Below are 25,987 nucleotides of genomic sequence, written 5' to 3'. Positions count from 1 at the left end.
CTTTACGAACCTTGCCCAGGTGCTAAAGATCCTTGGGTGAACACCTTTCTTCCATCCCATCACCGCCAGAGGCCCAGTTGGTGATGTAACGAGAAGGCTTTTTCTGTGGCTGCTCCCACATGGTGGAACTGCCTCCAAGAGAGGTTAGATTGGCTCCCTTTTTGTCCTCTTTCCATAGCTTCCTATATTGCAATAGATGCAGACAATCTTTATTGAGCTGCTATCAGGGCAATCAGTACTTTAATGCTGCTTCAAAATGTATTCTCTTGTATTTCAACTATTGTTTTGAACTAGCTTGTTTTTATTACTCTGCATTTTATACCAATGCTTTTAAAACGTTGTAAGTCACCTTGAATTCCAACCCGGGAGAAAGGTGGGATATAAATAGATTAAATAAATAATATCAATTGAGAAAAGCATTTCACCTTTCCTCTTTAGTATGTCAGCATGACTGGATGGAAATAAATGGAGACAAACATGAGACATGTTCTGAGGAACTGTTCCATTATTATTATTATCATCCTCAACCATTTTGACTCACATTTAAGAGAGAGGTTTTACAGTATTTTGAATCTACACGACCCTGAACTCTTAATATACTACTCAGCTATAGTTCACAACTAGTAAGTGTTCTGAGAAGAACATAGGCTATAAATACCTGCTTGTTTGTTTTTAAAGCAAAATCATTGCAAATCATTTTCAATAATATAATATATTCAGCAGCAGATTATGTTTTCTGCTTTGTTCTTGAAGACGTTCAAATACATAATTAAGACTTCAACATGATCTAGCCTAATTAATATGTCTCAGTTCAGTTATGTTAAGATTTTGAAGCTTCATGTCAGCTCCTTTCCTCTGTGTTGATTATAATTTTCGGCTCTTCACTGTGTTTAGTTCATACTTCCACATGAGGTCATTTTTATTTATTATATACAGTTGTGGAATTGGGCTGACAGGGAAATGGGGGAGACTCTTTTTGGACTAAATGAGACAGTATAAATTTAACAAGTACATGTAATAAAAATAAATACAGCAGTTTGTTCAAGGTCATTGAGTTATGGCCGGGCATGGATTTTTGATTTTTTTAAAAAAATGATATTTATTGAGAATTTAAAATTACAGAGAAAAAAAGAAAAAGAAAAGAAAGAAAAAAAGAAATTAAACAATACAAGTCAATAAAAAGAAAGAAGAGAACAAAACACACAATACATCAAAACCAAAAACAAAAGCAAACAAAAAATTAAAAACAAATCCAATATTCCCAAATCTTTATCTTTCGTTATCTTGTTTCATCAACCTCCTCACACCTCCCTTTTTTGTATTCTAGTTACAAATCCTTTCCATCTTTCACTATGTTTTGTCATTAAATTGTCTTAATTTATTTTAACCTTATCTTACCATAAAAAGCCCTAAAACTTAAAACTTATTTGTACATAACTCCTTATAGCATTTCTACTAAAGCCAAATAGTTTCATTCCAACATTTTTTCTAACACTCATTAATTTTACAATATTTCTGTAAATGAATTTTTAAACTTTCTTCCAATCTTCATCCACCGTCTCTTCTTCCTGGTCTCGGGTTCTGTCAGTCCTTTCTATCCATTCCATTTAGTCCATCAACCTGGTGATCTTCTATCCGAGGCTCTTAACTCTTTTCCATGTCCCTTCTGCAGATCTTCTTCATATTTATACCTGCACTTTACTTTGCCTTCTGATCTTGTTCTTAATTTCCTTTCTTTATCGCTGAGGAGTAGATCTCGGGGAGACTCCAACCTAACAATGTCTTTATCCCTTCTTGACAGGTCAGCCCATTCTCCATAGTCAGCACTAAAATCCAAAAGGTATTTCAAGGCATGTTTCAAAGTCCCTCCAAAGTTAAAGGCCCCGACAACTCCAGACTCCCCCTGGCGCAGAACCAGATCCCAGAAGCCAGAACAGCCCTGCATAGGAGGATCTATCCAATTTCCCATCTCCAATCCAAACGAAACTCCATCTCTCCAAATCTGACTTTCTCCAGGTTCGGTCATCAAAAACAACAGCTTATGTTCCTGCAAGGCCGCGGCTTTCTCCACTTGTATTACTTGAGGTTCAACAGCAACCTCCTCCTTTGTCTTCTGCACAACTTGCCCTGTCAAAGCAGATTCCTGGGTCGGTTCCTGAGTGGTTTCTATATATATATTCACTGTTTGTCCAAAATTATTAACTGCAACAGTCATCAATCCATCTTCTCATGTAGCTGTTCCAATAAAGCGCTTGTCTTGCAAAAAGCAATCACTAAGGCTTCTTCTGGGCATATTCTTGTTCAAGGTCAATGTCTGGTTCTCACGATCTTTAATCTCTGCAGCTGGAGAATTCCCCAAGATTGACTCCAACAACAGTTTCAAAAGCTCCCTCTAGGGGAAACAATTTCTATTTGTATCCATCCTTTTAAAAGCAGATCCAGCAACAAAATTACTTTCGTTTTTCAAATATTTTGTTCCTTTTAAATGCAAAAGGAAACATTGGAATCAATATGTTTCTCTTTTTTAACTATCTATCAACAAACGTTTTATTCACAGTCAATGAACTTTCCCAAAACGTCTGTCTTCCTAGCAACCCATTCCCAGGTTCAAGGCGGTGGAAATTTATCTTTCTTTACTCTCTCTCCTGCAGGCTTGAACAATCTAAGATTTTCCCCCTCTTCTCCTGCTTCCAAGGGGGGTTTAGTAGTTTTAGCCGATGGAGATTTAATCCTTTACAAAAGACTTTCCAGACTTTAGCTTGCAATGTCTTTGCTTCAAACTATTTACAAAAGCGGAAGGCGGACTTCCTGTTTAGAACCTTCCCGCTTTGGTGCCAAATTAAGATGTGTCATAGTCCAATTTTCCGTTCTACTCATGGGTAGTTGTTTAAAGTCCAATTGTCCACAGGAAAAAGTCAGCGCTCTTCGGCAACAGCAATGCGGCTTCACTCCGTGAAAAGAGCAGTCGATTCGAAGCACCGCGCCGCTCACCCCACGTTGCTCCGGATCCCCGAAACCGGGTTTCCCCGCGAGTATGGGAGGCGCAAAAGGTGCCTGCCGAATCCCACGTCCACAGGCTTCTCCCGCCTGTGGTTTTTGATGGGTCTCCACCTCGCCGTGGCGGTCCAGACCCTAATTTCCACGAAGCGGATTCCTCCTGATCAGAGGAAATCCGCCATTGCCGGAGGCGCTCACCCGGAAGTCCATGGCCGGGCATGGCTTTTAACATATGTCAATAGCCAGAACTACAGAACCATGTTAAGCCAGTTGGGCTTTTTTCAAGCAAATCACAACAATATTAAAAGAAGCCCAATTTCCTGGTAAGTATTCCTTCCAACTATTAGCTATGATGGGTAAATGGAACAATCAAATCAGTGGGGTGTTTGGTGGAATGAATAGATAGGGAAGGTTGTTGCCCTCATGCTTTGCATGTGGGGTTCCTGGGGGCATCTGGTTAGATAGCCTAAAGAGATCTTTGGTCCGACCTATTAGGACTTTTCTGGTGTATGTCTAAGAACTGGATACAGTCAACATGCAGGCCTACCAGGAGTGGGCAGACTTCAGGCTGGTGGGATCTACTGTGTGTGTCTGTGTTTATAGAACCCTGAAGTCCACCAACAGGTGCAAAACGTTATTATTTTATTTTTATAATTGTTAATTTATTAATTGCCTTATACACAATTGTCTCAAGGCAATTTTACGCATCTGAAATCCAGCACATGCTCAGCCCAATAATTTCTTTTCAATACCAGAATGGAGCTCACACAGCTTCTTACACAAACATCGCCTCCTAGTTTTACCCCAAATTTGAGAATGAACGCAGGAGAGGCCTGCCTTTCGCCTTGAAAAGAGAAGCCTGCTTGAGAGAAGGTATCATATGACATCTTCAAATATCGATCACATGGAAGATGGAAGCCTGCTTGGTTTCTTCTGCTCCTGAGTGTAGGACCCAAACCAACTGGCTTTAAGTTACAAGAAAGGAGATTCCAACTAACTTTTTGACAGTGGGATGGGCGCCCTCAGACTCGAAGGGTTTTAAAGCAGAGGTTGGATGGCAGCCCCTGTTTAGGGGAGCTTTTAATGATGTTTTATTGTGTTTTCAACATTTTGTTGGGAGCCGCCCAGAGAGGCTTTGGCAACCCAGTCTGAGGGGCGGCCTACAAATGATAAGTGTGTTGTTGTTGTTGTCATCTGCCATGGATGCTTTAGTTGAGATTCCCGCGCTGCAGAGGGTTGGACTACTAGATGACCCTTCCAAGTCTACAATTCTTAGGGAGGGAAAACGACCAGCAGCTACTTGGCGGTGGCCACGGGCTCAATCCTGTTCCTGCCTTAAACACCTCTGCAGAGGTGCTTTAGGGCCGCGGGGTAACTCAGGGCTCCCGCCGCAACCCCGCCTGGGACGGAGGCGCCGCGGACCCTGCCCGGGAGAGAGGCTTCCTGCTGCCTCCGAGGAGCCGAGCAAGGGAGGAAGGAAGGAGAGGGCGCTTCTTCCCGCCCCCGGATTCGCTCCCCGCTGGCAGAGGCGCTGCTGGGCGGACGAGAGCAGCGCGCAGTCCTGGCCCAGGAAGGAGCCTCGTCCCTTCCCCGCCCGGGGCCAGGCGGAGCCAGCAGCGGAGGCAGCAGCAGCAGGAGGAGGAGGAGCAGCGGGTGAGAGGTCGGCTAGCTCCGGTCGCCCATAGAGACGGCGGAGTCCCGAGTTGCGAGGGCGGCGGCGGCGGCCGGAGAAGGGGCTGAGGCGGCGAGGCGCACGGTAAGGAGGGCGGGCGCGGCGCGGAGTCGCCGCCGCCGCCGCCGGAGGGAGCGGGAGCGAGGGAGGAGGGCCTCCCCGGGCCACAGGCAGCGCTGCTCTTTCCTGCTTCTTTCTCCGCCCGGGCGCTGTCCCCGCCTCCCGCCATTGCAGCCGCCGGGCCGAGGACTGCCCCCTCCGCGGCCGCCCGCTGCCTTTCCTCGGCCGCTCGAGGCGCGCAGAGCCGTCGTCGTGGGGAGCGGGAGAGCCTTCGGCTTGCTGCCCCCGCCGCCTCTTCCTGGCCGCGGTGCGGGGCGCTGAGCGAGGCGTGGCTGCCGCGGGCGGGCGGGCGCCTCCCGGGCTCGCTAGGCCACTGTTTCCACGCCACCAGCGCCGGGTCGTGGGGAGAGGGTGGGTCGGCTCCTTTTTCTCGAAACGAGGTGTGCTAGGGAGTCCGCACCCGGAGGGTGGCTCTTGTCCCGTGTTAGAGAACATGGAGGGTGATTCTGTGTATGTGTGAACGTCGGAAGAGTTTTCGGGCTGAAGGTCCGTCTTGTTTCCAAAGTGGCTTGTTTCCAAAATGGCTAGCCAGATGTTTCTGGGAAGCCCCCAAGCAAGGACCAGAGTGCTAATCTAGTAACTTGCCTATAGATTCTGGTTGATTCTAGGGTGGTGCACAACAACAACAACAACAACAACAACAACAACAACACAATATTGATAAAGAATTGCATCAACATACCTATCCTAACAGTAAAACTTGTTTCAGGACCTAAACCTGGAGCTTCCATTTAGCTATTCTGACTAGTGTTGAACTGCCTATGGTGCATTTCTAGAATCCCCATTTAAAACCATCTTGAGTTATCGGCTGTTGCCACATCTTGTTGGCTCTGATGGGAAGAAGCAGGACTATTGTGAGGTTGCTACCTGAGGTCCCTTGGGTTGCTGGATGGGTCTGTCCTCCAGAATTGCACAGAGGCCAAAGTAGATACAATGGACAGGTATAGACTAGTCCAGCCTTCTCCAACCTGGTGCCTTCCAGATGTTTTGGACTACAACTCCCATCAGCTGGAATAGAGTACCAGCAAAGCATTGTTGAGTTCTCACATCATGTGTGTTATCTGCTTTCATTGCTGAGTTTCAGTTACCAATGAGACCTCACAGTAGGGTCAGAAACAGTATCAGTGCCTCAGACAGCAGGCAAGCACTGCATACAAGGCTGCTATCCTATTATGCTGCAGATCGGCTTTTGCTTGATGATGGATATTCGGCACTGATATATATTTATTGGCTAGAAGATAATGTGGCTGGCTGTAATGTTTAATAAAATGGTGGTTACCTACATAACCATACTGCATCGCTGGTGCTCCTTGCCAACCATTATGGCTTAATGATGCTAATTATTCCCTTTTAGTTCTGTGGCTTCCTTAGTACAGTGTGGCTGCTCCTGGTTTCCAGTGTGTCCAAAAGACGATGAATGGTGCTGGCCTGCAACACTCCCAGCTCATTTTTGCTGATGGTTGGTGCTGAGCTACATTGTGGTGACTGCCGTGGAGAAAGGGTCACTAAAGCAGGGGGCCCTCCAATATGTTGGACTCCAGTTCCCATCAGCCCCAGCCGGCGTGGGCAGTGGTCAAAGATGATGGTAGCTGTCACCCAATAACATCTGGAAGGCCAGCGGATCCCCACCGCTGCACCAAAGACACGTAGTCAGCATTTACCTAGTGGTGTTTGAACTCTGCATTTCCGTAAGAAACACGCCATTCTTCTGTTGGGAGTTTCAGAAGGGTAGAATTTGTAAACGAAAGCAAGAAATTAATGTACAGTTGTGCAGAAGTGGCTCACCATGTGGGGCAGAGCTGCTGGGCTTTCCAGCATGTGGGTCGCTGTTGCTTACCAAGAGGGGCGGGGGGGGGGGACAAGGTGGCAAAGAGTTTGGTGTGCCATGCCTGCCTCCCTCCCAGTAAGCAACAGCAACCAGCCTACAGGGAAGCTAGTGCAGCAACTCTGCCCCACCCAGTGAGCCACCTCTGCTTCCGTGGAAATAAAATACAAGGAAAACAAAGCAAGCTATAGGGTCTGTGGTGAGGTTTTCCGTATTCTCCTGCTCCTTGAAGCTGCTTGTGTTTAGTTTCTACCAAACTCCCATGCCAGTGTGAGAGCCAGTGTGGTGTAGTGGTTAAGAGCGGTAGTCTCGTAATCTGGGGAACCGGGTTCGTGTCTCCGCTCCTCCACATGCAGCTGCTGGGTGACCTTGGGCTAGTCACACTTCTCTGAAGTCTCTCAGCCCCACTCACCTCACAGAGTGTTTGTTGTGGGGGAGGAAGGGAAAGGAGATTGTTAGCCGCTTTGAGACTCCTGAAGGGGAATGAAAGGCGGGATATCAAATCCAAACTCTTCTTCTTCTTCTTCTTTTATGAAGGAGAACCTGATAAAACTGCTCCCATAAGTCATCTTGATGCTGTTGCAAGCAAAAGGAAAAGAGTGGTTGTTGTTCTAGCCTGAACTTAGTGTAACTCTTGACTGTGAGCTGCTAGAACAATAATAAGCATCATATAGCTGGTGTCTGCTGGATATTAAGTGCACTTTTCTTCCGAAGGAAACAGCATGAAAGGGAAGAGTCCACAAAATGTTGGCTTGACTTACTACCCAGCCGTACTCCATAGTTGCCACTGACTCTCTCCATCTCCTTAGCCTTCTGCATCTGCTAGAGAGCTTGGGAAAAGAAGGGGGCATCTCATATCACACTGGGAGTGGGCTTTAATCTTGCATGCACAGTATGCTTCTGTTCAGTGTAATTTAAAAGAAACGCCCCTTCCTGACTGTAGTGTGTGTGTGTGTATTGTCGCGGGGGAGGCGGGAGTGTCTCTTAACTCTCCCCACAAGCACTGCACAGTGCGAAGGCCCCCTTCTTCCCTCTCAAGGTGAGAGGCAGGGGAGGGTTTCTCAGGTTACACTGAGTAGAGGCCCTTGACCCAGCAAGATGGATTTATGGACACCTACTGATCGGAAAGCCTAGTCACAAGAAAAATCTCACAGCGAGAACATCAGGGAGTTTATTTAACAAGTTCTGTCATGTTTAATGATAGTCTTGCTTGCTATGGAGGTGAAACATAAAGCTTACTGGATAGTGAAACCTTGCAGAGTGGGATTAAACTTTGCTTCTTCTTACACTTTAGCTGTTTCAGACCCAACATTTTTAATGCTGGAATCTTCCATTTTGTACACATTTGCTTCGTATACTTGTAATCGTCAACTCATTTTTACCTCTTTCCGCTTGGAAACCCCCCCCCCCCAATTAAAGCTTTCTCTCAGGCTGGGGGAACCCTTTTCAGCCTAAGGGTCACATTTCCTCATGGGCTCACCTGCTAGCTGTGGGCAGGATCAGAGACAAAAAAAAGTGAGCGGAGCAATAGGTGTGACTCTTACAGTAACCTGTATTTTTAGCTACAACCCCCCCCCAAGGTTTTTGCATAAACACTCCGCATGCATTGTTTTTGTTCATTATTTTGTTATGTATATTTTATACTGTAAACTGCCCTGTAAACCTGAGATGACGGGTGGCATAGAATTTTAATAAATATTATTAATAATATTTTTTTGATCCTCCAGTCAAGGAAGAGGCAGAATCACAGTTCAAGGACACATTTCAGTTGGCAGAAGCACTTGAGGAGAGTGCAGAACATGGCTGTTAAGAAGCAGGGTCCTGGGATAGGGGGCATGGACTGGGAAGAGTTTTGAAAGCCAAGTAGAGAAGCTGCAATGTGGTTCTCCCCACCCAGGCCTGATGTTCCCAATTGCTACTTAAACTGCAGCTTTTATATTTTTATTAACTGTTGTTAAAGTTCCAGAAACGGAAATATTTATGCAAGTACCAAATGAAGTTTGTCTCGGTTTTGGATAGCAAAATTTGTGCCCTTAAACATGGTGAGATTCCAAATAAATGCCTGTCTCCTCTAGATAATAATGTTAAAATCATAACAAATGATTCACAAAATAGAGAGCAAGTTCTCCAGAACTCTTTATCAGGCTAGTTCTTAAGCAAAGCAGAAGGGTGTGTGTGTGTGTGTGTGTGTGTGTGTGTGTGAAATGAAACAAAATAATACAAAAAAGTAGGGAGATGTTGTAGCCATGAAGTCTGTGTTTAGACTCTCTTCCAAAATGGAGATTGCAGAATAAATTGCTGTCTGCTAGGTTCTGCAAATATCGGGTTACGTCTAGGGTTCTGTGATAAAGAAGCAATGGGTGATCCCCGTTTCCGAAAACAAAAATCCTGTCAGTTATCCAGAACCGTATTGTGTCTTAAGCAACACGTGCAAGTTCTTGCTTAGGAACAGAGTTAAATATGTTCCAAATAGAGGAAGATCCATAGCTCAGTGGCAGTGCACATGTTTTTTATTTTCCATCAAGGCAGCTGACAAGATAACTCAGTAAAAGAATAGAGCTGAAACTAAATAAGACCACAGCGGGGGGGGGGGGGGTCAGGAGTGGTTATATACAACATTTGTCCCAATATCCCACCCAAAACAGCTTTTTACTTTTCTAAAGTTTAGTTACAGTATATTACCAAGCAGTCATTGTATTTGAAAACAAACTGCAAAATATATAATAACTAAATCTTTGAATAGAGCAAATTAAACAAACCAAAGGAGTATGTGTTGGGAATCAAGCCTTTATCAGGAGAAACTGGCCACTCTCCAGGCACAGTATGGTCTATTGGAAAATTGTACTTAAAGCTGTAAAATAGGCACATATTACAAATTCAATAATAATAAATAACCAAATCAGTTGCCCTACCATGTCAAGGGAAATTCATCACAATACTAAGCTTACATTTGTTCATAAGCAGGCTGAGTCTCAGATGAGTCAGAGCAAAGCCTCTGATGTTAATCTGAGATCTGGGGTAAACTCTTAAGGTAGGTGTCCTAAAGATACGTCAGCTCAATGCAGAAAATCAGCACCCAGAGACATTTTTCTGAATGTTTCAATATTTTACAATATTTACAATACAATTTACAATACAATACAATTACAATTACAATTTACAATATTTATAAACCACTTCACATCTAGAAGCAATGTACAATAAAATAAATGAGATTTGAAAATTATACAGTCCCTAAAAACAATAACACAGTTTCTACAATTGTGCAATTAATATTTCAATAAATGTCTGGGCTGCAGTTCCAGGAAATTACAGATATCAAAGTTGTTATATGCTGTCCACGATGAGCCCCAGTTTATACTGTGACCACTGTGTTTTGAATCCATTGTACTTCATGAAAATTCTGCAAATGGCAGCTCCACATAAAAGTGTGTTATTGTACCCTAATCTGGATGATACTAAGACACGAATGGCAGTGGCCAGGTCTGTTTTATTCAGAAAAAACTATGGCTATTGTGCCCGTCTGGGCAGAGCATTCCAGCCCCTACCCCACCCCGCAGTTCTGGGCTGTGGGGTGTTTGGATCGAGTAGAGGTGCCCCTCCTTTACTCAGCACCTAGGGACAGTGTCAGATTCAGGAGCAACCACAAACTACGTACCTGGTTTTAAAGAGACTGTGCCATTCCTAGGCTCTGGTTTAAAGCAAAGCTGCACTCTGAGCAAATCTGTTGAAATAATGGACTAAAATTAATCGTGACTAATTTAAGTCTGTTTATTTCAGTGGGATTATTCTGAGTGTAACTTGGGGGGCTGCTGCTTGCTGGGGTACATAACCCCAGTCTAGGTGGGCTAATGATCTGATTCCGCATAATCCGTGTAAATCTCTGGAAGGCTCTTTTTTATTTTTATTTTTTAGGAACTTGTGATTCACAGTAGGAACATGAATAATAATAGTTCCTGTGGGTTGAGTGGGTGGAGAACAGAAGGGGAGAATTTGTTAAATTGGAGATTATTCTGTCGAAAATTACCATTGTTACATGATGACTTTCATAAAGCAATGGCTGAATTGTTATCAGTGTTCTTGTTTGGATAAAAATAGCTTCTTAGGTTTGTGAAAATATTTACAAAATAGTTTAGTTATGGGTGGCAAACCAGTGTTGCTCATTATCAGCACTGCTCTTTAATACTTCTGCAACCACATTCTTTACAGCATTAGGGACCTATTCTTCGTGTCTGTGAAGTAATTGCTTAGTTGTTTTTGTACACGATTCAAACATCTTCGCTCATGTCAGCACTGGGAGAAAGCAATTTTTGTCTTATCTAATGTGTCTGATGCGGTAATTAGGGCTATGTTGGCTGTTTCATTACAGTCCAATCCTGTGCATGTTTACTCAGAAGTAAGTCCCAGTGAGGCTTACTTCTGGGAAAGTGTTTAGACTTGCCGTCTGAAAACTTAGTACTCATGCTAAGTTTTGCTATATTATGATAACTAATTATACACTCAATATATTTCCCAAGCCTATTATTTCTTGCCTGTTCTAGACAAGCTCTTGCTTACACATAAACTGGTATGCAGTTCAGTATCTGTGGCCATGGGACACAATAGTACTTAATAGTATGAAGGACAGGGCTATTGAACAATTTTCAGTGCTCATCCTACTTTAAATTTACTACAATTTGTTTCCATGTCAGGAGGCTTGAGGGGGGGGGGGGCCCATGGAAATAAACGCCGCACAAAAGCAGCTGTCTTCAGCTTAACATGGGCTTCTGTGTACTAAAGTTTGTCCTGTGTTCTTGAAAATTGTGGAATCAGACAGTTATTCATTTATGTTGCCCCCATTGCTTGAGAACAAAAGTAGCATTTTTGTCTGACTTCCAGACAGCAAAAAATAATTACAGCTCAATAAAATGTATTATAGTGAAGGGAAGCATTTGAAGATAGCCCACCACCCAAGAATTTTAATTTTATTTGTCACATGGGTATTCTTCAGTTCCTCCAAAGGTAACATACTTGGGATCATGCTGTTTATATTTGCCCAACAACCCTGTGAAGTACAGTTGGGGAGAGGCAATAACTTGATCAGGCTGTCCATTGCATTTTGTGGTTAAACAGGGATTTGAATCCTGGTTTTCATCTTAAATCCAGCACTCCTTAAATGCCACATCACAAATCTTCACGCCACACTGTACTTAGGTTTCGAGATAAAGAGGCGCATCTCCAAGCTGAAAAATCCGTAACTAAGACTAATAAAACTGCCATATATTGTGCTAGCACCCAGAAGGCAGTGCTTGTTTTGGGATTTCAACTTTGGGTGCCACCATTACTGAGGAACACGCTCTTCTGTTTTTATGTTCCCATCTTCTAAAGGTCTCATTATGCTTCACCTGTAGAATTTCATTATGTCTCTGGGACATGAAACTATGCAAGAGCGTCTCTCCTCTGGAAAAGCCTTGTAGATGTTGATCTGAACACGATACAGCTGCCTTGATGTGATGCTTACATGAGGATTATGTACCGGGAAGTCTTGTCCCAAGTGTTTAAATTTCAGCTGGGGTTCTGTACAACAGAAATAAAACATGTAATATTTTTTGATTTGTGCCTACTTTAATCAGATTCCTTTTTGGCAGTTTAAGAGTACTACAATTTGTTTGCCACATCTTACTTTCACTTTTAGCCATATAAAAGCAAGTAGTTTCAGTTGCTCTTTTTTCCTCGTTCCTGTTCTTGTTGTGTTAGAGATTTAGGCACTGGTAAAAGTTTATGCTTTCAGTGTAGGTCTGGAAGAAGCAAGTATCATTTTGATCTTGTGTTAGCAGTCAGAAAATAAACAAGTGGCTGATAAGGCTCAAAAGACAGGTAGAGTCAGTTAATGTGCTTAACTGTTCTCCCATTTCATGATGCACCCTTGCTAAACCAGAGTTGCAACAAAAAAAGACCATGCATAATCTTGCATTTCTAATCGGTAGTAATCTGTGAATGTTTTTATATCCAAACAGATACATATTGTGCCTATAACTTCCTTTTCCTTTGATCCCATTCCACCTCACCTGGAGGAATAATAGGATGCATTGTATGTAGGCAAATAAACTAAACAAGCCACTGACATACTTGGATGTAGAAATATCCAGGCTCAGAGCCATGCGTAGTCATTAAGGTTCCTTTCTGTTCTTGGTCAAGTCACTTAAAGTTCAGATATGCAGAAAAATAGTGGTAAGTTGGGGAAAGACAGGCTTGAATGTATACAACAATGTTCATGTGTCAGGGTGCAGATCAGTCTAAACTCATTATCCCTAATAAGGTAAAAGGTAAAGGACCCCTGGACGGTTAAGTCCAGCCACAGGCGACTAAGGGGTGCTGTGCTTATCTCGGTTTTCAGGCCGAGGGAGCTGTTGTTTGCCCACAGTCAGCTTTCTGGGTCATGTGGCCAGCATGACTAAACTGCTACTGGTGCGCGGAGGACCGTGATGAGTGCCAGAGCACACGGAAACACCGTTTACCTTCCCACCGCAGTGGTACCTATTTATCTTTTACCTTTACCTTTTTACCTTACCTATTTATCTACTTGCACTGGTATGCTTTCGAACTGCTATGTTAGCAGAACCTGTGACAGAGCAATGGGAGCTCACCCTGTTTTGCAGATTCGAACTGCCAACCTTCTAGTCAGCAAGCCCAGGGGGCTCAGTGGTTTAGACCACAGTGCCACCCGCATATCCCTAATACAGTATACTAACTTTGCAATGCAGATTTTTTTATGTTATTAATTTAGAAAGACTGCACTGTGGGTTTGGGTTTTTTTTAGTAGATGCTTGTTTGAATCAGTTCCAGGTCTGTGTTTGAAATTCGTGGGAATACTGGAAAATCAAAAGAAGTGTTTGCATGAATATTGATGATAGCATCTTGAACTGTATTAAATAATTGCTTCACATTCCTACATCTAGTAGATATTATTCAAAAGGTAAATGTGAGGCTTACATTTTTAACAGCATATTCCTAAGGAAATAATATATTCTGCATTTTAAAATCTAAATTGTATGAAACATTGATAATGTTTCTGTAGGAATAAATCAACCATTGGCAATGAGATGCATTAGCTGATCTCTTATTAGTCTATTCTAGTATATCGTATAAATGTATTTGTCCTCATTAGTCTACAAAATAACTTGAGTACCACTGTTCATGAGAGAGAGAGCTGTTTTCCTATCCCATTTCTGCCCCAATTTAAATTAATTACATACCACTTTTCTGCTGCAATATCCTTTTGACCTTAACCATATTCTTTTTAGTAATGGCATGGGAACACAAACACTTTTGGGTTTTTTAAAGCTTGTATACTTTTCTTCTACCTCTATTCCTTTAGTGTGGCTTCATGAGAAGTATTTGTAATGCATTATAATATCATCTAAGGTTAACAACAATACATGTTTTCTTGCCCTTTGACATTTTTAAATGGATGCTGTCAGTCTGTCCAGGCCCAAAGGCTCTAGAACTTTAAAATATTTTAATGAGCAATAATAAGCAAAGGTAGTCATGTTGGTCCTTAAGAGTTGCCCCAGATTGTTGGCCCAAGGCCTGTAAAAGATTTAGCCATCATTGTCTTAAACAAAATTCAGAGGTTACTGGCATAGGCACAGTGCAGAAGAGAAACTTGGCAGTCTTTAATTTAGCAAAATCAGGGATTACCTTTGGATGGTGTTCTAGGTACTAATTTTAATTTTCATATTAAAATAATTTTAATATGAACTTTGGATGGTTGTCAAGTGCACCACCCAAAATTAACCCCTTACTTTGGTAAATGAAAGACTCTTATGTTTCTTTTTATTTCTGTTGTCTGTGTAGCTCAGGAACTAGTGTGTTTCATTTAAGTTTGAGATATCACAATGTACTTAAAGTGAGTAGTTAAAATATAATTTGCCCTAACAGCAGCCCAGTAATCAGCATCGTTTGTATGGTGTGCATCCTCGGTGTGTAACCTGATACCTGTAACCTGGTAACAGGAATGGACTCAGCCTGCAGTCTCCATCATGAAGTCAACCTGACCTCATGGCTACAACATCAACCTAATTTTTGTACTTTAAACAATTATCCTCATCTCCCTTGCCCCCGGTTTTGTTGTTGTGTCTTGCTTGATTAAGAGTTCTAGAGAACTCTAAAGCTTGCCACTCTTGTGGACACTTTGGCTAGTCTCAATAATTGCATTGTAATGATTCTTCAACACCAACGTCCTTGGACTGGTCATGTTGTTTGGATGCCTGATTATCGTCTTCCAAAACAACTACTCTATTTCCAACTTAAGAAAGGAAAATGAAATACTGGAGGACAACAAAAGAGGTTTAAAGACGCTCTCCAGGCAAATCTAAAAAAAATGCAATATAAGCACCGATAATAGGAAACACTGGCCTGCAAGTGCTCCAGTTGGAGAACAGCCTCTACAAAAGGCATTGTGGATTTTGAAGAAGCACGAATTCAGGACGAAAGGGAGAAATGAGCTAAGAGGAAGGCACATTAGGCAAATTCTCACCGTGATCAACTCCCACCCAGAAACCTACGTCCCCACAATGGAAGGATGTGTGGATCCAGAATTGGCCTCCACAGTCGTTTATGGACACACCATAAGACAATCTTACTCAGCTAGAGAGAGAAAGAGAGAAGAGATTGCCCAACTAGATTTTGGAGATTAATGATCGAAGCATCCTCAAAAGTCAGATAGAATTAAGTTCAATTTAAAGTGCCAAAAAGCCTTTGATCCACAAAATAATTTGTTTTATGCCAGTACTGGTGACTAGTAACCTATTCTGGGAATATTCCCCACAGTAGGAGTTCCATTCATAAAAATGGCTGCACTTGCAGTAGGGCGAAGTAAATCAAGAAGTCTCCTCTGGTTTGGCAGTATTTGCTCCAAGTAAAGGAGAAATTACCAGTTTAATCTGAGTTGTGGGACTGTTAGCTCATCTACCACTTATAACAATTACAATTTTTAAGATCTGTTTTAATGTTGCTGTTTTTTCTTACTCTCACTCTGCTGTTTTTAGTATTTTTTAAATATCCTTGATTGTTTTAATTGTAAGACACCCTGCACATTGTGAAACTGAATGACAGGATATAATATGCTTTCATTGAATAACTGGACAGTGGGAGATTCAGCCAATGCATCTAGTGTTTGGGTATTAGATGTATATTTAAATGATACTGAGGCTGTATTGTTTTTAACACTCGATTGGAAGCCGCCCTGAGTGGCTGGGGAAACTCAGCCAGATGGGCGGGGTATAAATATATTATTATTATTATTATTATTATTATTATTATTATTATTATTATTATTATTATTATTATTAATCTTCGGGGGCGGGATGTATGAAACTGCCTCCTACTGAGTCAGGCCACTGGTCCAACTAGCCCAGGGGTCAGCAACTTTTTTCAGCCATAGGCCAGTCCACCATCCCTCAGAACATGTGGTGGGCCAGACTATATTTTTGGGGGGGAAATGAACAAATTCCTATGCCCCACAAATAACCCAGAGATGCAGTTGAAATAAAAGGACACATTATACTCATGTAAAAACACGCTGATTCCCGTACTATCCGCGGGCCGGATTGAGAAGGCGATTGGGCCGCATCTGGCCCCCGGGCCTTAGGTTGCCTACCCCTGATCTAGCCTGAATCTCTGACTGGTGAAGACTCTCCAGAGTACCAGACGGGAGTCTTTCCCAGTTCTGCTGCCTTAGATTATTTCAGCTGTTGTGCCCTGGGACATTTTGCATATGAGGCACTTACTCAGTCACTGAGCAATGGGTCCTCTTTCTCCTTGTTTTTGTTTAAAAATATAAATTCTGAATGCAAAATTCCAAAGCTTACATTAAAGGAATTTAAGTAGAATTGACAAGAAAACAAGATGGAAGATAACCGGAGAAATCAGATTAATCAAAACCTGGACTTCAAAGTTGATTGAGAATTTCATTCTTACATTGGTGGTGTATACTGCTTGTATGTTAAGATTCATAGGCAGTTTAGGGCAGGGGGCAGGGGTACCCAGCATGGTGCCCTCCAGATGTTGAACTGCAGCTCTTGTCAACCCTGATTGTTTGTCACCGATTCTTTGACAGAGCCCTGGATGCTGCATTTGACTGGGGAATTGTGATCAGTGATTGTGATCACCTGTTTGTAAGAGTGGCCTCCCATTCAGCAAGAAAACCGCATGGGTTTGGCGTCTAGCTTGATCCTGAGTGCCATGTTTTAGCTTACAGTATGTGCTGGGCTTTCAGTTTATCTTAAGTTAAACATACATCCTGGGACATATTAAACATCAGGAAGAAAAATCTCACATTTTCCAAACTTCATTGTTTCTGCTTTCTCATTCCCATGACTACCTTTATGATTTTTCAATACTTTTTCTTGTATACTTTATCTGTCTTGGTCAAAACAGTATCCATTAATTAACGAGACCTGCTCTAAACTATGGAAGTGGGGCTTTGGCTTTGCCAGGTGCTCTTGAGAGTAAACTAAATCCAGTGTTTCCTCTGAATCTTGTGGGTGGGTAGAAATCTGGGATCATCCACTCAGCTCCAAATATGAAGGGAGTCTGGGGCCCATCATACTTGCCAGAGACCATGTGACTTATTCCTATGATGAGTGTGGCTTGCAAAATTGTGGACCTTGGTTACTGCTTGTGGTTAGTTCAGAGAAAGTTAAATTTTGAGCCCTGGATTTCGACAATATGCTAAGTCAGTTCCTGGCTTATCTCAGTAAAGCAAGGGAGCAAACTAACCAGGGAGGAGCAAAACAGCCACAATCTCCTTCCCAGGAGCCTGCAGGTTCTCACTAAACCATCATTTGGCTTATCGTAATGTGTGAACCAGAACTCTTGTTCTCTGGCTCCTGGTACAAAAGTGCTGCCTAGTCACTGACATTCTGAAGCTGTGAGGATTTCTAGCAGCAGAAAGAGAAAAGAGTTAAGATTGCAGTTATTTCTAGGAAGATAAATATTTGGGGGTCAGGAGAAGAGACATGGGATTTGGGATATTTTGAAACCGGGTGTGGGTTACAGAGATCATGTATAAAGCTAATGAATGGAACACATCTTCATTATTCTGCTGCAGACACTTTCTTTTTGCCTATATATTTCTTAAACATTCTGTTCATTTGGAGTTAACTAAGGCTGCTTTTCTGATATTTTGCGGAATTCCATGTCACACTCTTCTATTCATTCTGCCTGCGCAAGCATTATAGCTTCCTAGATGCAGCACTGACCCTTTCCCCTGTGCAATGTTATGGTCATGTCCCAACCCTTCCAGAGTCAATTTTGGAGGGAAGGGGGGGGGAAGCCCCATTGTGCATGCAGAAGTCCTTGCACAGGGCTTCTGTTGACAGAGTTGGTTAGCTGAATCCCATCCTTTGCTTTGTTTAACTTTGTGTTAGGATGGCAGTTCATAAACCCTTTTTTAAAAAAGCACCAGGTCTTTTCATCAGGTCATGTTTAGTGCTAATAATACTGGTAAATTTGTACATCCTAAGAAGTAATTTTATACTGTTGCAGTAGGAAAACACACTCTCTCCTTTCCAGATGCTACTGTCTTCTTTTCTCATCATTCCACTTAATATCTGTTTTCCAGATTTTTCCAAAGGCCAAGTGCAAGATTTGTCGCAGAGCAAGAACTGGAAGCTAATCACCTGATTCCTTGTTGGTGCTTTAATAGCCAGACTGTTCCTATCATTCACACTAGAAGGTAAATATTATACCACAGCAGAAACCTTATTTTTTAATTCAGATGTTCATTGTATCTTTATAGATAATTAACATTTTTTTAAATTCAGAGATGAGGTTTATAGTGCCACCTGGAGGTTTAACAAGCAAATCTTCCATAGAAATATTAAGTACAATTCTGTGATGAATTCTAAATTTGCCTTTAACTAATACCATACTAGCCTAGGGCTTGCCGAGCAGAAGGTCGGCGGTTCGAATCCCCACAACGGGGTAAGCTCCTGTTGCTCGGTCCCTGCTCCTGCCAACCTAGCAGTTTGAAAGCACGTCAAAGTGCAAGTACCGTATTTTTCGCCCTATAGGACACACTTTTTCCTCTCCAAAAATGAAGGGGAAATGTGTGTGCATCCTATGGGGCAAATGCAGGCTTTCGCTGAAGTCTGGAGAGCGAGAGGGGTCGGTGCGCACCGACCCCTCTCGCTCTCCAGGCTTCGCGCACCTCTCTGCAAGCAGCGGGAGCCCAGCGCTGGGCTCCTGCTGCTTGCGGAGAGGTGCCTGCATGCTGAAGCCTGCGCGCTGCATGCTGAAGCACTGGGCTCCCACGGCTTGCAGAGAGCTGCCTGTTTGGGGGCTGGGGTCGGGGGAAGCTCTGGGGCCTGGGGGGGAAATAATTTTTCCCCTTTATTCCCCCCCCAAAAAAACTAGGTGCGCCTTATGGGACAGTGCGTCCTATAGGGCAATAAGTATTGAGTACCTTTGTGGAGGCTGCGTATCGCACCAAAGCTGAGTGGTCAGACATCCTCCAGAACCTTGGACAATTCTTAGAGACCAAACAACTTGTTCTGATGGGTTCCTAGTTCCAGACAAGCACTTACATACTCAGTCTGTTATGTTCACTATGTAGCCTACGGTCAATCTCCTTCCTGAGGAGTGGAAAGCTTTAAAAGGGCAGTCTCTAATAATTTCATTCTATGTGTGTTGGGAAGCAGGCATTGCAGCGAGTTACACTCTTGGTAGCAAGAGCTCTGGGGTACCAGGGGTTACTTTCTCCACCAGGCCAAGCTCAGGGGGTAGTGTTGGGACCCAGGGACATCACCCCTGCAACTTCTGTCATTGGTCCTTCAGACATAGCTGGCCCTCTCGTCAGTACCTGGGTTGCTGCTTGTAGTTGGGTTCATGAAAGACCACAGAGCGGTTCCTTGAGCTCCTCTGCTTGTCCCCTGTTCTGCTGGCAATCTGCTCTGTGACTTCTGAATTAAGCCTAGGGGGTTCCCCTCTCCCTTCAATAATTTACATTATGTTTATCCATCAAATAATTTATTAGCTGTGCAGTAGATAAATACTGATTTTAAAACGTGTTTGACTTTTTCACCACACAATTTCAGCTCTGTTTTATTCTTATCTATTCTAGTTTAATGTAAAATGGAATTACCGGTAGTTTTCTGTTCATTGTCAACTCTGCTGAGTTGGCTCTTCCATTTGTCCACTAGAGGTCAGTCCTCTGCTGATACTAAATCCACCATTAAACTGTTCTGCAACCAGCATCCAAATGTAGAGGAAGATAGCTGCATAATCATACGTCAGAACAGAAGAGTACATAGATTTTTCCACTAAGACTCCTGAGCAGGAATTATAATATTCTGATTAAAAACCTTTCCTGCAAATTTTATATATATATATATATATATATATGCAGGTTTTGGTGTCTTCGGGTGTCTTCCCGTGTAAGAGTTGGGGTGTCTAGGCGACGTTTCGACGAGGTCTCACTCGTCATCTTCAGGCTGGTGCTTTCGGCTTCTTGTTACTAGAACAGAGCAGGATCTCAGTGTTTGAGTTCCTATAAATACTGTTGAGGGGGAGTGGTGTATAGCCTCCAACGTTCTGGGCAGAGAGGAAGTTCCCAGGTTATTGTGCCTTTCCTCTGCCCAGAACGTTGGAGGCTATACACCACACCCCCTCAACAGTATTTATAGGAACTCAAACACTGAGATCCTGCTCTGTTCTAGTAACAAGAAGCCGAAAGCACCAGCCTGAAGATGACGAGTGAGACCTCGTCGAAACGTCGCCTAGACACCCCAACTCTTACACGGGAAGACACCCGAAGACACCAAAACCTGCATTCCTGTACCCGTGAAAATCTACGAAAACAAATATATATATATATATATATATATATATATATGCAGGTTTTGGTGTTTTCGGGTATCTTCCCGTGTAAGAGTTGGGGTGTCTAGGCGACGTTTCGACGAGGTCTCACTCGTCATCTTCAGGCTGGTGCTTTCGGCTTCTTGTTACTAGAACAGAGCCGAAGAAGCACCAGCCTGAAGAAGCCGAAAGCACCAGCCTGAAGATGACGAGTGAGACCTCGTCGAAACGTCGCCTAGACACCCCAACTCTTACACGGGAAGATACCCGAAAACACCAAAACCTGCATTCCTGTACCCGTGAAAATCTACGAAAGCATATATATATATATATATATATATTCTGATAAAATGTTTATTCATATAAAATGTTACTTGATAATCCATCCTGTTTAACATTTCATCACCTGAAATGCTGAAATGTGATCATTCGTCTGAAATCAGTGCTTATTGTTTTTATTCTGATGAAGAAGATTATAGTTCATGAAAGATTTGTGGAGTTGGCATAGAATAATCTTGGGGCTGCCAGTCCCAAAAATTTGAAAATCATAAGATAGCCTTTAGAAGAGGTTTTTTTAATATGACTCAGATTTTTGTTACATTATGTATTTTAGTTTTGAACCTTCCTTGTATAGATTAATTGCTTTTTCTACACCCCGATCGTTTCATTAAATCTGGGCACTTTTCATGATTTTGGAATTTTTCAGTGTACAGCTAGAAATTTGATAGTTTTAAAAATAACTTGTCTGATATTCTTTGGCTACAACAGCTGTAAACAAAGCTTTCTCTTTTATAATCTACCCACAAAGGTTTGAGAACTAGTATAGAATATAACTACACATAGCTCCAGAGATGTTAGGTGCAATATTTATTTCAAAACATAGGAGACACAAATTATACCTTTAAGTGTACCAGCACACCTTGTTCTAGGAGTGTATGGGTTTTTTTTTTTTTTTTGCAGAATGCACAACCCAGAGTTTTTCTGCTTGGCCATTATAATTTATCATGTTAAAGTTAAGAGTGTTTGTACAAATAACCAAACTAAAAAACTTTGGACTTTGTGCCCGTTGTTCTGGGAATAAGACAAAATGTTTCGCAGTATTTCTTGACATCTTGAATAATTGAATGATCCCCACCAAGAAAAAAGAAGGGCGAGCTTTCGAAAGCTTATTAGCGTAATTACCTTTGACTCGTATGTATAATGTATCATTCCTTGTTACGGAAAGGTCAGGTGCAATTGCATTGGATGGCTTGCTTTCTAGCCTGTATGTCCATTGCGGAACTACAGAATGCTTGATGCTGATTCATACTACCTGTCCACGGGGGGGGGGGGGGGCTATATGTAAAAGATCTGAGAATTTTAAAAATCCAACCTAAAAGAGAATTGGACAAATTTATGTAGATTAAGGCTGTCAGTGGCTCCTAGCCATGATGGGGCGGCTGGCCTGGGGCGGGGCCTGGGGCCTCATAAGGACTGTGTGCTGCTTGCGGCCTGCTGCCCAGGAAGACTCCCTGAGTGAGTGCTTGAGGGCCCTGCTCTTGCCACTTACCATCTGGCCTGGGGCGGGGCCTGAAGCCTCATAAGGACTGCGTGCTGCTTGCGGCCTGCTGCCCAGGAAGACTCCCCTGAGTGAGTGCCTGAGGGCCCTGCTCCTCCCTGCCACTTACCACCTGGCCCAGGGCGGGGCCTGACAGGCCTCACTAGGACAGTTGTTACTGCCGGAGAGGCACAGAGTGTTTTTTAAAATGTTTTTAAAAATTTTCTTTGGATTTTTTGTATGTGGGGGGTGGGGGTGGGATGGATGTTTGGTTGGGCTTGGGGAATTATTATTTTTTTATTTTGATGTTTTTGTAATTTTTACATTTTTTGTTTGTATGGTTTTATTGGTTTTGTTTGTTTGTTTAAGGTGTTATTTTGTTTTTAGGGGGAGGGTTCAGGGCTGCCGGGGAGTGGGCCCCAGCCCATAAAATGGCTGGGGCATGTTCCACAGGGGGGGATGCACTGGGACAACCGATCTCAGTGATCACGGGTAGGAGGAGGAGTTACGCTAAGACCAGACCATGTCATTACAGAGGAGGCAGGTTTAGTCGTTGTCTGGGGACTATCCCTGCCTCCGGGTCTGGTCCTGACCGGATGGATACTAGAATCAGCAAGGGATACCCACATGACCTGAAGGTGCTGCTGTGCAATGCCAGGTCAATGATTCATAAGACCACTGCCATCCATGACTTGATCATGGATGGAGGATTTGACCTGGCATGTGTAACAGAGACTTGGTTGGATGAAGCAGATGGGCCTGTCCTTGCCGCTGCTTGTCCACCAGGTTTCTCTTACGCACAGCAACCCAGGTCATGTGGGCGGGGAGGGGGGGTTGCAGTGATTTTTAGGAAGTCATTAGTTTGCACCAGGCGTCCTATTGGGAAGACCCAGTTTTCTGAGTGCATGTTCTGGAAGTTGGGCAATAGGGGCAGTACAGGATTCCTTTTGGTGTACCGACCTCCCCGCTGCACCAAGGATTCCCTGCCCGAGCTGCTTCAGGTCGTGGCGGATGTTCTCCTGGAGACACCTAGCTTGGTCGTCCTAGGGGATTTTAACATCCATGCCGACACGACCTTACAAGGGGCCGCTCGGGACTTCGTGGAAAGCATGGCCTCCATGGGGCTGTCCCTGAATAAGTCTGGCCCAACCCATAGCCGCGGACATGCCTTGGACCTGGTGTTTACCTCTATGGATGTTGGTGATCTGACACTAAGTAAAAGCGAAACGAAAGAAGTGCCATGGTCAGATCACTTCCTGGTGCAACTGGACTTCTCTGCGACCCATCCCCTCTGCAGGGAGGTGGGACCAATTCGGATGGTCCGCCCCCGCCACTTAATGGATCCAAATGGTTTCCAGAGAGTGGTAGGGGATGCTTTATCCCATGTTGATGGCCTTTCAGCTGATTCCCTGGTGGCCCGCTGGAATGTGGAGTTAACCAGGGCTATTGACTGTTTGGCTCCGAAGCGCCCTCTCCGATTGCATGGAGCCCGGACAGCCCCGTGGTTTTCCACGGATCTGAGGGCAATGAAACAATCGTTGAGACGGCTAGAGCGCCGGTGGCGGATAACTCATTCCGAATCTGACCGGACACAGGTTAGAGCTCAACGTCGAGCCTACCAAGTGGCGATAGCATCTGCAGAAAACAGCAGCAGGAGACTTTTTCAGGTGGTTCACAATTTAGCGGAACCACCTGCAACATCGGGGCCCAGTACGGGCCACATGTTCTCCTGCAATGATTTTGCAAAGTTTTTTGCAGATAAAATCGCTCAGATTCGGGAAGAAGTAGACTCCACCGTGGGAGCAGGGCCGGGGCGGGAGAGTGCTAGAGTTCTGTCTAGTCAAGTTGAGTGGGATCAATTCCAATCTGTTACCTCCGAGGATGTGGACAGGCTGCTTGGACGAGTGAAACCAACCACCTGTCTCCTGGATCCTTGCCCATCCTGGCTTATAAAAGCTAGCCGGGAAGGACTGGGCAATGGGCTTCGTGGGGTGGTGAATGCTTCCCTCCGTGAGGGAGCCTTCCCAGACCCGCTGAAAGAGGCGGTTATTAAACCGCTTCTTAAAAAACCATCTTTAGATGCGGCCACGATGGCCAACTATCGCCCAGTCTCAAATCTTCCATTCCTGGGCAAGGTGATTGAGCGAGCGGTTGCCGAACAACTCCAGGCACGCCTGGAAGAAGCGGACCATTTGGATCCCTTCCAGTTGGGATTCAGGCCTCATCATGGGACTGAAACTGCCTTGGTCGCACTGGTTGATGATCTCCGGCGGGCTAGGGACAAAGGTGAGAGCTGTTTCCTAGTTCTGCTGGATCTCTCAGCGGCGTTTGATACCATCGACCATAGCATCCTTCTGGACCGTCTTGAGGGGCTGGGAGCTGGGGGCACTGTTATACAGTGGTTCCGCTCCTTCCTCCTGGGCCGTGTTCAGAAAGTGGTGGTGGGGGATGAGTGTTCAGACCCCTGGGCTCTCACTTGTGGGGTGCCTCAGGGTTCTGTCCTCTCCCCCATGCTTTTCAACATTTACATGCGGCCGCTGGGAGAGATCATCAGGAGGTTTGGGCTGGGTGTTCATCAGTATGCGGATGATACCCAGCTCTACCTCTCTTTTAAATCAGAACCAGTGAAGGCGGTGAAGGTCCTGTGTGAGTGTCTGGACGCGGTTGGAGGATGGATGGCGGCTAACAGATTGAGGTTGAATCCTGACAAGACAGAAGTACTGTTTTTGGGGGACAGGAGGCGGGCAGGTGTGGAGGATTCCCTGGTCCTGAATGGGGTAACTGTGCCCCTGAAGGACCAGGTGCGCAGCCTGGGAGTCATTTTGGACTCACAGCTGTCCATGGAGGCACAGGTCAAATCTGTGTCCAGGGCAGCTGTTTACCAGCTCCATCTGGTACGTAGGCTGAGACCCTATCTGCCTGCGGACTGTCTCGCCAGAGTGGTGCATGCTCTGGTTATCTCCCGCTTGGACTACTGCAATGCACTCTACGTGGGGCTACCTTTGAAGGTGACTCGGAAACTACAACTAATCCAAAATGCGGCAGCTAGACTGGTGACTGGGAGCGGCCGCCGAGACCATATAACACCGGTCTTGAAAGACCTGCATTGGCTCCCAGTACGTTTCCGAGCACAATTCAAAGTGTTGGTGCTGACCTTTAAAGCCCTAAACGGCCTCGGTCCAGTATACCTGAAGGAGCGTCTCCACCTCCATCATTCTGCCCGGATGCTGAGGTCCAGCGCCGAGGGCCTTCTGGCGGTTCCCTCATTGCGAGAAGCAAAGCTACAGGGAACCAGGCAGAGGGCCTTCTCGGTAGTGGCGCCCGCCCTGTGGAACGCCCTTCCAGCAGATGTCAAAGCGATAAACAACTACCTGACATTCAGGAGACATCTTAAGGCAGCCCTGTTCAGGGAAGCTTTTAACGTGTGATATTTTATTGTATTTTTGGTTTTTATGGAAGCCGCCCAGAGTGGCTGGGGAGGCCCAGCCAGATGGGCGGGGTATAAATAATAAATTATTATTATTATTATTATTATTATTATTATTATTATTATTATTATTATTATTATTATTATGGGTATGTTATACCAACAGTATATGCCTCTTGAGTACCAGTGGCTGGGAATCACAACTGAAGAGGGTACAGTTGCACTTAGGTTCTGCTTCTGGGTTTATGGGCATCTGGTTGGCCACTGTGAAAACAGGATGCTGGATTGTATGGGCCTTTGGTCTGATCCAGCAGCTCTCTTCTTATGTTCTTATGCTCTTACCCTTCAAGTGCAGAGAACCAGCTTTTTCTCAGGGCAGGCATTTCCCCAGTATTCTTCCTTTGACTAGCACTTCCCTTAGGGGATCTCAATGGAATAAACAAGATAGACTTATAACAAGTTTGTCAAGTTCCACAATTTACAGGCGTTTCTGAAAGCAACACATGGGAGTTTAATCGGTGTCTCTGGCCTTTCAGTATTGTGCCACATCAGTTTTCTCTAATAATTATT

The 25,987-nt window shown here is 44.1% G+C and overlaps 1 protein-coding gene across 3 annotated transcripts in view; it reads left to right on the top strand.

The window, feature by feature from the left end:
- The first annotated feature begins 4,341 nt into the window (after positions 1 to 4,341).
- Positions 4,342 to 25,987, top strand: part of GNG12 (G protein subunit gamma 12) — a 46,365-nt gene continuing 24,719 nt past the window's right edge. Inside the window, exons 1-2 of one of the 3 annotated variants that reach the window (XM_081193926.1) lie at positions 4,343 to 4,753; positions 18,220 to 18,310. The gene's annotated coding sequence lies outside the window, so the exon portion shown is untranslated. Of the gene's footprint in view, positions 4,754 to 18,219; positions 18,334 to 25,987 lie in introns of all 3 variants that reach the window. The other 2 variants (XM_081193925.1, XM_081193927.1) reach the window with 2 other exon arrangements.

This window comes from Podarcis bocagei (genome assembly GCF_964188305.1).
Source record: "Podarcis bocagei genome assembly, chromosome: 5".
Lineage (NCBI taxonomy): Eukaryota > Metazoa > Chordata > Lepidosauria > Squamata > Lacertidae > Podarcis > Podarcis bocagei.
This window is presented reverse-complemented; position numbering and strand designations above follow the sequence as displayed.